A 17,304-nucleotide genomic window follows, 5' to 3' on the forward strand; every position below is an offset into this window, starting at 1 on the left:
TAAATAAATACAGTTCTAGCTACTGTTTTCAAAAATGCAGCATTCTCTACATCGATGCTTTTCTGTTTCGTGTCAAGCCCATCTGTTGCAATTATCCAAATGCCTATTTTTATTATTCAATTTCCCAATAACATGTGTCTGCCTTCCTACTCCCGTTAACTCTCTGTTCTTTTATGTGCTTCCTATAGAACAATCCGCTCTATTCACTATATTCTACTGCCGAAAAATATTTTAGGAAAGGAAGGGTATATGGATAAAGGGCAACCAGATAGAGTTGCTGATAATTACGGTCTTGGATACATAACTACTATTCAACCTTCAAGCAAGATTTACCCAGGCAGGTTCATCTTGTCTACATTTGTATTTAGTAGTAGCAGTAAGAGTATCAGGAATATCAGAAGTATTTATTTTTACCAATGCATCCCATTTGATTAAATTATACTGCACGATATAACATATAAAAATTAGAACACAAGTGAGTAGAAAGACTTTTCATAAAATGCACACCATTGACAACTATCGCAAGTATATTTTCTAGATGGAGCTCATGCCTCTTCCCCTGTCTTGGTATAGAGGTAACAGAGTCCTCACACCAGGTAGCGGCCAAGCCACATGCATGCTCACCCAGGATCTTCCTTATTTTCAGAGCATGAGACAACGCATCGTATTTACCGTCAGCCACTCTGTCTACCTAATGATCTCAGGCTCAGTTCTGGTTTTTAGGAAAGGGTGCTGAGAAATCTCCTAACCGTATCTAACCCCAAGTCAAAACTAATGTCTAACCTAGTGCTGCACTTAGCAATCCTTTCTGCTATTAGGACCTTAAACTCAGAGCATCCTCTGATCTGACCTACAAAATGTGTCAGGAAAACACTAAGAACCCAATGACTACTTTTTTTTTTTTTTTTTTTTTTTTTTTTTTTTTTTTTTTTTTTGAGACAGAGTTTCACTCTTGTTGCCCAGGCTGGAGTGCAGTGGCATGACCTTGGCTCACTGCAACCTCCACCTCCTGGGTTCAAGCAATTCTCCTGCTTCCACCTCCCAAGTAGCTGGGATTACAGGCATGCACCAGCATGCCTGGCTAATTTTGAATTTTCGGTAGAGACAGGGTTTCTCCATGTTGGTCAGGCTGGTCTCGAACTCCTGACTTCGTGATCCACCTGTCCTGGCCTCCCAAAGTGCTGGGATTACAGGCATGAACCACCACAACAGGCCTCCAATGACTACTCTTAAATAAAGGAAGAGATTTAATTTCTATTCATTGGAAATGTATTTATTGACAATCTACTATTCGGCTATGTATCAGGCGACTTCTGCCTTCCCAGTCTTTAGTGCTCTCATCTGAGTAAAACGTTGTGGTTTTCCTCAGATGTAAAATGCTATGAAGTTTTACTATATATTATGAGATCTTGCGCCAAGGTGCGATGCATTGATGGCAGGTAGAGCATTGATAAGTACCGAATTCTGCACTGATGGCAGGTAGAGCAAGGTGAGAACATGTTTTGTGTGTGCTTTTAGCCAAGTAGCCACCATAAGCAACATTCCTTAGAGCATAAAAGCAGCATCACTTAAGCTACCTGTTATTTTTCTAAGATACCAAAAATAGTCTCATTTTCCACTTGAGAACATGGTTTTAGAACCCCTTAGCAATTGCTTGAAAAGGAAACTTAGCAAGTTTTGTTCAGACCTCATTGGTGAAATACCATAATGTCCCTCTTTGGGACAAGTCATCCTCAAGCAGAGGTCAGAACATTGTTTTCATCAATGCAGAAATACTTTCACAGGAGAAATTTTCTCTCAAAATAAATTGAAGTGCTTACCACTGCATAATATCAGGGCTAAGGAAAGCACAATAAGGATATACAACTAATATCACGTGGTTTTTCTGGGTGAAAAACATATTCCGTTTCAAGGCCTGTTTATAAACTATTCCTTCAGCCAATTATCCTGGCTCAGTCACCAAAGATGATCTGATGAGCTAAAGACATCTTTATCCTCATTAAATAAAATATAATTTTGAAAACAATTGTTCTCTGAATCTTTGGCCATCTCCTCACGTGAGGCAGCTCAGATAAGAAAGTACAAATGCTAGGTTATAAAATATAAATATTTGCCTCAAAAGTACTAATACCTCTCCTACAAATATATTTTGATGTCACTTCTAAAATTATTTGCATAGCTGCAAATTCATGCTCTTCAAAATAGGAATTAGTAAATAAATTTTTAAGGTAAAATATAAATCCCCCAAATTACATGGTGACATAGAATGAGCATAGAGAACACAGCCCCCTCTGGGCAGATAATGCTAATGGTATTGGAACAAAGACTTTCTAAACCACCTGCCAAAAGGAATAATAAGGCAAATTAATAACAAGCCAATAACAAAGTAAAATTCTTTAGTATTTTGTTTGTAATATTTACACATCTTGTTGCGTATAACTATAGCTCATCCCTTTCCATTTATGTAGTATGAGAAGATGTGAATATACCACCATGTTTTTTCTGTCAATTTTACAGTTGATGGATATTTTGGTTGTTTCTAGTTTGGGCTATTCAGGTTATGTGCTCTTAAACATGTGTGCGTGTGTGTGTGTGTGTACGCGTGCATGTGTGTTTGACACATATATAAACATTTTGGTTGACTGTCTAACCACTAGTGAAATTTTTAGGTAATTGGGTACACATCCGTTCAAATTTAGTAGAAAAGGCTAAATGCTTTTTCAAATCTATTTCATTTTCCATCAAAAGTAGAGCTTAAATTTATCTGCATCATCTTATTTGGTATTATCCATGTTTTTATTTTAGTTATTAGGGGTGGGTATTGCATATGATTTTAATTTGAATTTATCTGATGACTAATGAGTCCAAGACCTTTCCTTATATTAATGCTTGAGATGTCTTTTCATTGGAAGTGCTTGTTCAAATCTCGTACCCATTTTTTTCTTATTGCATTATGTTTTTATTGATTTGTAGGAATCCTTCTTAAATTCCAGATATGAATCTTTTAAGATTTTATGTGTTATAAATATCTCTGCCCACTATATGACTTGATGTTCACTATTCTTACTGGTATTATTTGCTAAACACTCTGTTTTAATGTACTCAATGTATCTTTCATTTTCTTCGTAGTTGGTGTTTGTGTCAATATATAGAAAATTTTTCTATCCACGTTCAAAAAGATATTTCCATGTAATCTATTCTAAAGACATTATTGTTTGCACTTTCATATTAAGACCCATGATCCCTCTAAAATTGATTTTGGATTATGATGTGTCATAATGATCAACTTTTATCCATTTGGGCATCCAATCAACCCGACACCATCTTTGGAAAAGACTTTCCTTTGTCACTGCAAAAGTGCAAGCTTTGTCATTAATCTATTATCCATGTAAGTGTAGGTTCATTTTTGGACTCTCTATTCCAGTAATGTAGTTGCCTATACTTGTACCGATACCACACTGAATTAGAGTACCATTATCAATACTATTGTCATTTGATTAGAGTAATTCCTCCAACTTCGTTCTTCAAAACTCGCTTGACTATTCTCGGTCCTTTGCAATTCTGGCTAAGTTTTAAAATCAACCTGTCAGATTCTACCAATAATGTTGAGGGTAAGTTGATTAAATCTATACATCTCGCATTAATTTTTAGAAAATGCCATGTTACAATATTGAATCTTCCAATCCCTTGCCATGGTATAGTTTGCTATCATTTTGGCATTCTATAATTGCTTTTATAAACGTTTTGTAATTTTCTTTTATATGTCTTATGTATGCTTTAGATTTATTGTGGTACTTGATGTGTTTTTATTTTATTATCAATATTTCTAATTTTTATTTACTATTTTTATTTACTAATTATTTATTTACTAATTGATTGCTACTCATATAAATACATACAATTTTTTAAATTGATATTTTATCCAGGAACCATACCAAATTCACTTAAAAATCTAATAATCTATGTATATAAGTGTGAGTTTTCTACATACGCAATCATATTACCTGTGAATAATAACAATTTTACTTCTTTCTCATCTGTATGCCTTTTATTTCTTTCTCTTGAGTTATTGCACTGGTTGAGACTAACCAGAACAATACTGAATAGAAATGATAATACCAAGAATCCTTGTGCTATTCCCAGTCTTGCAGAGAAAATGTTAAATACAATACTATAAATTGTGTTTGTTACAGTTTTTTTGTAGATCTACTTTATCAAATTAAGAAAAATCTACTTCACTTCAAAAATGTTTCTGTTTTGTGATTGTCACATTTTATCAAGCATTTGTTATGCATTTACCCAGATAATCATTTTTTTCCTCAAAATCTGACAATGTGGATAATTAAATTAATTTTCAAATGTTAAAAACCTCATGATCCTGTTTAATTTTATTCTTTAAATTTTGCATTAAAGACCTTTATTAAATAAGGCACTATTCATATATTCTAGTTCTTCTTGTGTCAATTTAGTAAGTTGCATTTTGTATGGGCGAGTGTCCATTGCAACTAAGTGTTCAATCATAATGCCTTCTTGGTTACTTTTCAAATGAACGGAGTACATTGTTATGATCCTTATTAGTTTCTTAATATTTAGTAGTACATTTTAGCTCATTTTATCTTAAACTGTATTGCCAAGAATTTATTCATTTTATTATTCTTGTCAAAGAATCAACTATTGGTGGTGTTGGTTCTCTCCATGTTATGTTTGACTTTTATTATTAATTTCTGCTCATTATTTTTCCCCTTCATTTCTTTTTAGGAGAATTGATTTGATGCTATGTTTAACTTCATGTGATTGATACTAAAATCTCTCACCCAGCGAAAGTCTCTCCTCCTGTGGCAGCCTCCCTTCTCTACCTACCCATACAAAGACTAGGTAATTGGTACAAGATATGGAAGCAACCTCTTATCTTTGCACAACTATGAAGCACTTATCTTTCTCGGGAATGCATTTGTATATTTTTAAGCCAATGCTCTATAATGGTATTTTAGGGGAAAGGGGAGCTAATTTTTAGTTTGCCTGAGGTTTTCTTGGTATTAGAAGAAAATAGAAAATATTTCCCACTCTTCCACATCCTAACGAAAAGTAGCTCCCTATCGTGACATTTTTAGTGTAAAATTGGCTTTCCACTTTTTGCTGAAGGTGCAACCTTGATCATGACATTCTGATAAGTTTGCAATTCTGTTTTGTTATTTGTTTAGAAAAGTGAGAAGATAAGTGAGAATAATTAATCTCATTCTCTGTGATTTACTGAAGATAAATGTGTCTTGGGACACTGTGGAGCTGCCTCATATTATACAAAAATGAATAATTTCACCCAGTGATTGATATTTTTGCAATAAATGACTGCTATTCACTCAGCCAATTCTGAGGGCTTCAGCTCTGCAGCTGTGACAAAGAAACTTGTGCTCTTTTCTGACCACATTTCATAAAATCACTGGGCTTTGATAGAAAGATTTTGAGAGATCATCTTGTCAGACATCTACCTTCAAACACTTCCAAAAAGCTGCTGTTTCTCTTCCTACGTATAACTAGGGGTAGAATTTTTTCCCCCTATCCGTAAGAAATTTACTCCACTTTTCTTTAACCTGGTGGTAAAGCTTTCCTTAATTATATCTTTTTGAAATCTCCCACTTTATGTTTTATAATACAATTTTTACTTACAGGTCCAAATTTTAATCAGACAAATGCAGTTGCCTGTCTTAAACTACACCCTCTAGAGTGTATGGAAACCCACCACATCACAGATTTAGAAGTTCAGGTCTGTCTAAATGTGTTTCTATTTCATTGAAACCTATTTTTTGAAAGGAACCGTCAACGGATCTGTGATGCTGCCTAATGCTTCTACATTGCTAAACATATTTAGCCACTACCCTAAATGCTACCAGACCTGAACTGTATCTTTTCATTCAAAAGGGCATTACATGCTATAATCAAGCGTAATTTATTAAAGTACCTTTCTGCCAGCACACTCAATCCATCCATCTCTCACTCCTTTTTGCATAATAATCACCATATTGAAATGTATTAGCAAATCTCATTTATGAGAATTCTAAGAAATATAAACAGAAATTCTTTCATCCACTTTTCTTTACCTATTCTTGCATTTTGTTAACTGTCTTTTTTCCTTGCTTTTGCTCCATTCAGTTTCATTTCCGAATTTTTCCTTACACTAGGAAGAAACCTATACTATACATCCATGAAATGTTTCAAAGTTCTCTTTGCTCAGTGGAGAGCCTTATGGTCAATTTTCCTCTCCCTGCATTTACTCTCAATAGTCTGACCCTACCACGGTTTCTGATCAGGACCCCGGGACAACCAAACGATGTCACTATTGAACCTATAGCTAGAGTTGTGCCCAACACAAAAAGTTGTATTCGTATTTAGCAACAAATTCTGGTTGAGACTAAAAATCACTTTAAAGTTCTTGAAATCATATATACATATATAAATTATTGATGCTGTATGCTTATAAATGCATAAAACAGTTTCAATCCCTTCGCCTTTTTGTGTTATAAGATCACTAGTTTTATTAATTGCAAAATAAATTAGAAAAATATCCTTTTATGTGAGACCTCAGTCAAAACTATTTGGGAACAGAAGACAATGTTGTTTTTCATAGCAGTATTTGGTATCCCTCATGGTAATCCACCTCTTGGTACAATTTTTCTGGCCCCACATCTGTATCCCATTCAAACAAACCCTTTATTCAAATTTCTTACTACTTTATTGATTGGGGAGCCCTTTAGAGGTCCAGGGTTTCTGTGGTTGGGTAGGCTTCTATACCTAAGTGTGGGATTTTGCATTAAGGAACTGACTTAGTTATCAATGTAAGCTTCAATAGTACATCAATTTATCAAAAATAAAGGCAGTATCTTAGCCTCCATTTGCAGATTTATTTTTCCTTATTTTTGAGTCTGCTCAGAATATGAGTAGGAAAGAGGGTTCCCGTAATTCAGATCCCTTAAAATCTCAACCGTAATAAGCTCCTCTTCATTTAGCTGCCACTTGTAATTGAGAACATGTGGTATTTGGTTTTCTGTTCCTGCATTAGTTTGCTAAGGATCATAGCCTCCAGCTCCATCTGTGTTCCTGGAAAAAAAAAAAAAAAAAACAAAAACAAAAACAAAAAAAACCAGGACCTCATTCTTTTTTATGGCTGCCCAGTATTCCATGGTGTATATGTACCACATTCTCTTTAATCTGTCATTGATGGACATTTAGGTTGATTCCATGTCTTTGCTATTGTGAACAGTACTGCGGTGAACATTTGAGTGCATGTATCTTTATGTTAGATTGAGAAGGGAACAACAGACACTGGGGTCCGTTGGCAGGATGGAGAGGAGCAAAAAAGATAATTATTGGGTACTAGGCTTAATACCTGGGTTATGAAATAATCTGTACAACAGTCTCCCATGACACAAGTTCACCTATATACAAACCTTCACATGTACCTCTGAACCAAAAATAAAACTTTTTTAAAAAATCATATTTTATTAAACCTTCTTGGTAATAAAGTTGGCTCTAGCCACACAGAATAATGGATTCTAGCCACACAGAAAAAATAAATAAACACGTAAGCTCCTCTTGTCTGACTCCTACCTTTTCATGACTTCCCACAGCACTAGGAATACAATCCTCTAAGACCTTATATCTTCTGGCCCTGCCATCCTAATCAACACCATCTTGTACAACTTATTTCCTCACCTACTGGGCCACAGACTCATTCTTATTCTCTCATTAAACACTCTTAGGTTACAGTTTGTCCACAAGGACTCCAATATAGAGGTACAGAGTCCTTCTCGGGCCATATTTAGTTCACTTTAATGCCAGTTTCAGGTATTCCGTTATTAGCAACAGAAAATAAACTAAGACAATGGGATGATACAATATGTATTCTTTTGTGACAGGCTTCTTCCATTTAGTAAAATGCTTTCAAGCTTTATCTAGGTTGTAGCATGTATCAGTCCTTCATTCTTTTTGATGCGGCTTAATATTTTATCATCTGGATATACCACATTTAGTTTATCCAACATTTGATGGATGGATTTTTTCCGTGTTTTGGTTATAGGGTGCAAGTTTATGTGTGGACATATATTTTCATTTCTCTCGAGTAGATACCTAGAAGTGGAATTGCTGGGTCAAAGAGGAACTATTCTGAGGAACTGCCAAACCAGCTGCACCATTCCACATTCCCATCAGCAATGTATGAGGGTTCCAATTTCTCCACATTCTCTCCAACACTTCTCATTGCCTGTCTTTTTGGCATAGCCATTCTGGAGACTGTCATTGTGGTTTTGATCTGCATTTCTCTAATGATTAATAATGTTGAGCATCTTTTAATATATTTTGTTCATTTCTTCTTTGCAGAAATATTTAAATACATTGACCATTTTGTAATTGGGTTCTCTTTTTATATTTTATATTAAAAGCTGTTTAGGCCGGGTGCGGTGGCTCATGCCTGAAATCCCAGTACTTTGGGAGGCCGAGGTGGGCAGATCACCTGACATCAGGAGTTCCAAAGCAGCCTGGCCAACATAGTGAAAACCTGTCTCTACTAAAAATACAAAAAGTAGCTGGACGTGGTAGCAGGCACCTGTAATCCCAGCTACTCAGGAGGCTGAGGCAGGAAAATTGCTTGAACTCAGGAGGTAGAGGTTGTAGTGAGCTAAGATCGTGCCACTGTGCTCCAGCCTGGGTGACACAGCAATACTCTGTCTCAAAAATAATAATAATAATAAAGCTATTTATACATTCCAGATATGATTATCTTCCTAGATACATGATTTACAAATACTGTCTCCCATTCTTTGGTCATCTTTCTTGATTGTAACCTTTGAAGAACTAAATTTTTTATTTTAATGAAGTTATTAATTTTTTTTTTCTTTTTTTGAGATGGAGTCTCACTCCATCACCCAGACTGGAATGCAATAGCACGATCTCGGTTCACTGCAACCTCTGCCTCCTGGGTTCAAGTGATTCTCCTGCCTCAGCCTCCTGAGTAGCTGGGATTATAGTCGCACGCCACCACACCCAGCTAACTTTGGTATTTTTTGTAGAGACGGGGTTTCACCTTGTTAGTCAGGCTGGTCTCGAACTCCTGACCTCGTGATCTGCCCACCTCTGCCTGCCAAAGTGCTAGGATTACAGACATGAGCCACCACACCTGGCCTAATCTTCTCTTTTATTGCTTGTATTTTTGGTGTCATAGCTTAGAAATTATTGCCTAACCCAAGATCATAAAGATTTCTTCCTGTTTCCTTTGGTGGGTTTTGTTGGCTCTGTATGAGAGCATTAGCTCTCAGAGTTAGGTCTAGGTCCCATTTTGATTTCGTTTTTGCATGTGGTGGTAGAAGTCCACACTTATTCTTTTGCATCATATGGATACCCAGTTATTCCAGCACCATTTATGAAACAACTATTCTTTTTCCCATTGAATTTACTTGGCTTCTTAGTGAAAAATCAATTGACCATAAATGTATGGGTTTGTTTCTGGACTTTTGGTTCTATTACATTAATTTACATGTTTATCTTTATGCCTGCCAGCACCACAGTGACTTGATTTCTATAGCATTGTAGTAAATTTTGAAATTGGGAAGTATGAGTCCTCCAACTTTATTTTTCCTTTTCAAGATTGTTTTGGTTATCTATAGTGCCTTCCATTTCCATATAAATGTGATTAGATAGTTTCTACAAAAAAAAAAATCAGCTGGGATTCTGATAAGCATTGTGATGAATCTGTAGATCAATTTGAAGAGTATTACCATCTCAATAACATTAAAACGTCTGAATCATGAACATGGAATAACTTTTCATTTATCTGGGTGGCCTTTAATTTCTATCACCAATGTCTTATAGTTTTTAGTGTACAAGTCTTGCAATTCATTTTTAAAATTTATTTATTTTTTTAAAAAGTATTTATTTTTGATACTATTGGAAATGAAATTGTTTTTCTAATTTCCGGTTCAGATCATCCATTGCTAGCATATAAAAACACAGTTCTTTCTTACTGATCTTGTATCCTGCAACCTTGATGAACTTGTATATTACTAGATACTTTCTAATTTTATCTTTCCTCCTCACAACAATGGTGCACAGAGGGTGTTACTAGGCCATTTTTCCAGATACTGCCTGGAAAAGGAAAGAGGAATTCTGAGACTCAGAGAAATTAAGAAAAGTGCTTGACAAAGTCAGAAAGTTGTAGAGGTATAAACATCTCATTCAGGTTCTAATATGTCATGTGCCCTCCAATAAACCTTTTTCTTCTTAGGCTTAGTAAATTATTCTCAATATTACCTAATAGGCAAATAAGAATTTTGACAATTTCTGCACCTTAAGTGTGTCACCTTTGTTTCTCTACTGTATAAATCTGTAAACTATCACCAAATGGGTTTCTCTAAAATGACTTCTTGCTTAGTGAAATGTACTATATGATTCATTATTCAAAAGTAGAAACTCATGTCCTAAGAAAGGCATCTTCTCTTTGTACAATTATTTAAGTCTCTGAAGGGCCAAATATAAATGATCCTTGACAATGAGGATAGAAGAAGGGATTTTTTTTAAATAGTATTTTTAATCTGTTAGTGATTCAATTAGCTCCATAATACCAGGGCAACTTATAGACCTGTAGGAGTGTGATATGCTAAAAACACTAAAGATTAATGAAAACTCAAATGACAACATTGATAGGAATTAAATAAAACTCTTGTTTTCTCAGTTTTTATTTCAGGAAATGAGTTGTCTTAGATTCCAAAGTCAAGATGGTAAGGGGCTCTATATAGTAGTGACATCAGACTCAAGTCATATTTTATTTCACTGGATTTCAACAGCTCTTTAAAGCACTCCCATAACAAACAAATCCCTTGGCTATATCCACTTCCACATTGTATCCTGACTAAAGTTCCTTGGAAAAGGAAATGTGCTGCATTACAATTTCAAAAATAGCAAGAGATTGAAAATTAATGCACCAAAGAGCATGTTGTTTTGGCCTTTTGTCTAAAGGGCAAATGCAGACAAATCAGAGTCTAGAGCTGTGTGCCATATAGAGGGATTTGCTTCCTACACAAAATTCCAAAGAAAACAGTGCATTCAAATGGTAATGAAGAGAGGGCCTGGGTGCAGATAATGGTGTATTAAACTTGGATGAGCTAATTGTGCATTTTCCTGTGAATCAGCCTCCTGCTAAGACTCATTACGAATGCACATTAAAGCTATAGACAAGTACACCGCCTTTTAATCAAGTGTCTTATTTCTAACAACACTATTAGTATTGTAAGCATTCTGGTAAGTGAAAATTTTGACTGAAATGTAATTGTGCAGCCCAGAAATTTGATTCTGTTTCAAAGGTGTAAGAATATCTTCACGTGAGGGTGAAATAAGAAGTGGAGGGAAATAGAGGGTCGACTAGAATAGGAATTGATCAATTACTTTTTAAAAAAATCTTAAAAACTCATTATGCTGGCCTGTTGAGCTGGATTCTTACTTGGAATCCATGCAAATCCTTACAAAATATCAGTCTACAGATGTTGTGCTGGGGAAATGACAGTTTAGACCACAGCAGCATTGCTCAGGAAAAGTGAGAAGCATTTCTGCAAGAGGGTGGTGAAAAACATGGGGAACCCAGGGCTCCTGCCACTGCCTCAGATGGAGAGATGATGCATACAAAGCAATCAGCATCTACAAGCAGAGGAAAATACTCACATAATTACGATTAGACACATAGCAGGAGAGCAAAACATGATTTAGCTTATTAAACAATTGAAATCCAAGTGGATCAGCCTTCAAATTCTAAAATTTCTTGCAGAAGTATGTCCTTTTTCTCCCCTCAATTTGTATCATGCCACACTTGTAAGAGGCAAACACTCAAAATTTGTTTGCATTTGATTCTAATGTGTATTAGAGATTTAAAAATTTTTAAGACAACCACAAAAGATGTATCTTTCTAAGCTATGTCTTAATATCAAAGTCACTTCTGTGGGCTTTTGGAATAATGGCACACTGATCACTTATCACTGCCCTACTCTCATTCCCAACACCATCTCTGGAGTACATGATTGACAGAGACAAACATGCTGTGGATGGACCACTGAAGGTATACAGAAGCCACAAGTCCTGCTGGGATGTCAGGGAAGGAAATTAAGGCAGGGCTTTATTCTCCAAGGGACCTGAAGTAAAAGATAAGGTTCATCTTGCGTCTATCTTGGAGAGCTGCTCGTGAACAGTCCAAAGTGGTCGCAGCTTTGGTGTCTCTGGAGTATGGGCAGAACATGTCTGTCTGCTACTTGTGATCTTTAGAGCAGCTTGTGTAAACCCTAATGGGCCCAGGAGGAAGGATGGTTCAGGCCTGCATCTGGGACATGGCAGTCAATCCCCTGGATAAAAAGAGCAGAGAGATTTCCTCCCTAAACTGTAGCAGAAGAAGGAGTCTACATGTTCATTTACTCTAAGCCCACAGAACTGCCAAGCCTTCCATCACCTGCTAATTTGCTTCTGCAGAAGAGACTGGCATGCCAAGATACACAGTTAAAAGGATACACAACCAAGACTTGTTTTAAGGAAAGCATAGGTGGCTGGGCGTGGTGGCTCATGCCTGTAATTGCAACACTTTGAGAGGCCGAGGTGGGCAGATCACTTGAGGTCAGGAGTTCAAGACCAGCCTGGCCAACATGGCGAAATCCCGTCTCTACTAAAAATACAAAACTTAGCTGGGCGTGGTGGCACTTGCCTGTAGTCCCAGCTACTCGAGAGGCTGAGGCAGGAGAATCGCTTGAACCCGAGAGGCAGAGGTTGCAGTGAGCCAAGGTCATGCCACTGCACTCCAACCGGGGCAACAGGGCAAGACTCCATCTCAAAATAATAATAACAATAATAAAGCATAGGTAATCGTCATTGACTTAAGAAAAAATAGATAAATTGAATATAAAGTTAGGTTCATGGAAGAACATAAAATCTCAGAAGGAATTCAAAAAAAAAGAGCAGCTATGAGACACCAATTGAAATCGTGAAGACTACTATGAAATTTGATCCAGGAGATAAATGATCTCAGCAGACACATAATCATAGAATAGAATGGAGCATTAATTAAACTCTACCTTTAAAATGATCTCACTCCAACTCATCCTCTAAAGCTGGCATTTTTTTTGCTAATGACATTGAAGAAAATTTAATCCCTAACTCATACAAAGTATACAAATAAATTTCATGGTAAAAATTGTGAAAATGTTTCTGGAGAAAAAATATAACATACTGAGAGGATCTTCTTAAAATAACCCTGTTTTATCACACAAAATAATAGCTTGCCAAAATCTTCATAAACAAAAACAAAGGCTAACCAATAGACTGGGAAAGCATTTAGAGTATGGCAAACAAGAGGCCAATACTGCTAATATGCATAGAGTTCTTTAAGTTAATAAGAGCAAATCAAACAAATCAATAGAAAATTCAGTAAAGGTTATTAGCAGACAAGCTAAGGACACACAAATGGCAGTGTGTGTCCTTAAACATAGTAAGATTTTCAGTATCACTAGGCGTCCAGATTACATATCATGAGTAAAATATGATTTTTCACTCATCGAATTAGCCAAAGTTTAAAAAATGTATAGTATCTTGAGATGGAGGGAATTTGAGGGAAAAAATGGGCATGTCCACCATTGTTTGGGAGAAAATTTGGGGGAAAAATAAGAGGTACATCCACCATTGTTTCAAAAGTGTGAACCGCAACAATTTTTTGCAAAATAATTGAGTAATTTTCATAAATTTAAAACACACCTATTATTGGAGTGGGCTATCGCACACTTTGGAATATTCTTTTCTTTGCTTTCATTCTGTTTATTTTTCAATGAAAAAGTTTAAAGTCTAACATTTCTAGATTGATGTGTGAGCACAGAGAAAGGTTTGGACGAATATACCTCAAATTGTTAAAAGGTTATACGGAGTGTATTGAGAAGGTGATATTAAATGTATTTTTTAACATTATACATTTTTAATTTATAATTATAAATTTGTATGGTTTTCTTTGACATAAACATATTAAATATATTGTGTATATCATGTATAGTATATATTTCATATTTTGTATATATCACATATATAAATTTGATATGCACTAATCTCTATCACTAGTTTATTAGCTCATGGTCCTTTAATCATATTAATGTATGGTCATAAGAAACTTTAGAAGTAAATGCTTTTTAGACTCAACTGAGGATCCGGGTAATATGCTAGGTTTGCATGGTGCTTCCTTTCTTGAATGCTGACAAGCCAGCATCTCACTCTGTCCCATGCTAGCTACGGCTTCTTGCCTCTTAATCTTGATTTAAAACAATTTCCACAACATTATAATTTGTAGGGGGGTGTCATAGTGGTTATTTCCACTACCCAAAAATCCATCATTTCAGAAGGAAATTTAAATAATACTACAACTTACCCAGAATAAGACAGTTAATAATTCATGTGCTTGCAATTTATATAAACAAGTATACAATAATGAAGAACACCAACTTTATAGTCAAACCTGAAGCTGGATAAGGTTGGGCCCCATAACGGTGGTAACAAGCTCCTCTGTCAACTGCTCAACTTGGAAAATAACAGTAATTCCCTTGTTGGTTACACATATGCATTAACCTCATGGTTACATGTATGAATTAAAAATAGGCAGGAACAGGTCATGTACAGTGGCAGTGTCTGATAATATCTCCCCCTCTAGAACTAAAAATAGATGATCTCCTGCTCGGTTTCACTATATTTGTATTAAATATTTACAGAAATGTTGGATAGAAGAAAGATTAGACATGTTCCATGATGCCTCTGGAGAATTAGGGTAAAGTTGAGGCCCCTGTTGTCACCAATCTCCTTCTAAGTTAGCAAAGGAAAATTTTAACATTTGCATAACGATGAAATGAGTGATTCTAAAAACATGTGCTTTTCTTTAACAGAAAGTATGGGACCAAACGATTTTAAAGCCTTCGAGAATTTCCCTTCCTGAGATTCTGATTCTATTCCTTGCACTCTGCTAGCAGCTGGTCAGGGAGAGATCTCAGGAAGAGAGTCGGGTATATGGGCAAGAGGGATGTAAGACAGTGCTCCTAACTCAGAAGATTAGTCTCAGGAGAAGATCATCAGATCTGAACAAGAACTAATACAACTGGCTAGTGGCTACCATATTGAATAACACAGCTTTCATGTATTGGGACTCAATTAAATTTCATAGTCCCGTATAAATCTTAGTTTTACAGATTTCTGTTTACGTTGTCTTCAGCAGTTTTATCATTTTCAATGTGATTTACTAAAAGCAGTGCAGCCATTTGTTTTTCCAAATCCCTTCTTGTTAGTCTAGACTTTTGTGGGCGTTTATTTTACAACATTTACAACCATGAAAGCTAAAGTTATGGCTTATTTCCCATATCAAGATCTAGATCTACCTACACATTTTCAGTTTGATTTTCACATTTACTTTTACATTTTCAAAAATTCCTTCTTTGCTGATCCTTCCCAGATGACACTCATACCTTAATAGAAAATATGAACAGCAATAGAAAATACGAACAGAAGATGAGAAATGTTCATTGTTCTTTCTAATGAATTTCATTTTTGTTAAGCTTGTTCATGCTATAGTCTGCTTAGTGAAGACAAAGCAAGGCTATCTATCATCTTCGGTTAGTCCACACAGTGTCAGAGTATCATACACAGACTCCAGTAACTTGATACTAAGAAATAGGAAATCTCTAATTAATCATAATGACTTAGAAGTTCTGTATTTGAAGTAGCAAACAGAATGGGGCAGGGATACAATGTGATCCAAGAGAAGAAAATTCATACTTCTAATTCAAGGAAGCAAGTAATGATATTTTGTTATCAAAATTATTCCACAACTTCTTAGAAGTCATGCTAGATGTCTCAATTTTTAAAACTGAGAAATAACAGAAACTCCTTAATGAGACCCTTTTCTTGGTATTAAATTTTAATGTAAATGCTCACCTAGGACCTAAATAGATTGAAGAATGAGCAACATTTCTGACATCTTTAATAGCAGATTCACAATAACCATTTAAGCTTTTGACACACACACATTTATGTTTATTGCAACACTACTCACAATAGCAAAGACATAGAATCAACCTAAATGCCCATCAGTGATAAACTGGACAAAGAAAATATGGTACGTATACACCATGGAATACTATGCAGTCATAAAAAAGAATGAGATCATGTCCTTTGCAGAGACATGGATGGAGCTGGAGGCCATTATCCTCAGCAAACTAACACAGGAAGAAAAAACCAAATACCACATGTTCTCACTTATAAGTGGGAGCTAAATTATGAAAACACATAGACACATAGAGGGGAAGAACAGACACTGGGTAGGAGGAGGGAGAGGGTCAGCAAAAGTAACTAATGGGTACTAGGCTTAATACCTGGGTAATGATATAATCTGTACAACAAACTCCTGTTACACAAGTTTACCTATGTAACAGACCTGCACGTGTACCCCTGAACTTAAAAGTTAAAAAATAAAATAAAATAAAAGTGTTTCTTTCATTTTAGCTTCTAGTCACTTATTTTTATTTGGTTTCCAGCTGTAGTTTTGCTCGTTTTTCAACTTAAGAAAATTCACCCATGCTTGAGTAGGGCCTTTGTTACAGTGAGCAATAGCATGTAGACTGCCTCAATAAAATACAGCAATTATGCAGGCACAATCTACAAGGAGAAAAAGTCCGGTTTATATTTGTTTATGCCCTTAAGGAAGAATCATTACAACTTTCATAAAAGCATTCTTTAGTAGGAATATGGGACAATAAAGCCACGGCTTTTAATGATCATTAGACAGAGGCTGCAAGATTATAATTTGTAGTAAGTGTAATGTAACCCCACCATCACTGAAATAAAGATCCCATGATCAAGAAGAGAAAAGGGGAAATTGCTATCATAATCTCAGTTCGTGATTTTAAATATCTGCTGCTCTTCCACTAATGATAAAATAAATCCAAAACTCACTGTATACAAATAAAGCCTCATTATATGATATAGTTATCCATTTCTTCCAGGACATAAAACCGTGCTGTAGAGGACATCATGTGAGTTACATGCACTAAGAAACTTTTTATAGCATTTATCCCTGTTAGGAATGTACCTGGATTTGTGCTTCTTTGCTTAGTGTCTGATGCCTCATTCAGTGGTTAAAGGCTAAATCTATTTTGCTTATCACAATAGTCACAATATTTGACACCCGGTAGGTAGCCAATCCATGCTTGCTTTAAATGAGTGAATTAGTAAATCTTGTGCATCCATCGTCTTCTTTTGATTACC

Source organism: Rhinopithecus roxellana, chromosome 20 (genome assembly GCF_007565055.1).
Source record: "Rhinopithecus roxellana isolate Shanxi Qingling chromosome 20, ASM756505v1, whole genome shotgun sequence".
In the NCBI taxonomy this organism is placed as follows: Eukaryota; Metazoa; Chordata; class Mammalia; order Primates; family Cercopithecidae; genus Rhinopithecus; species Rhinopithecus roxellana.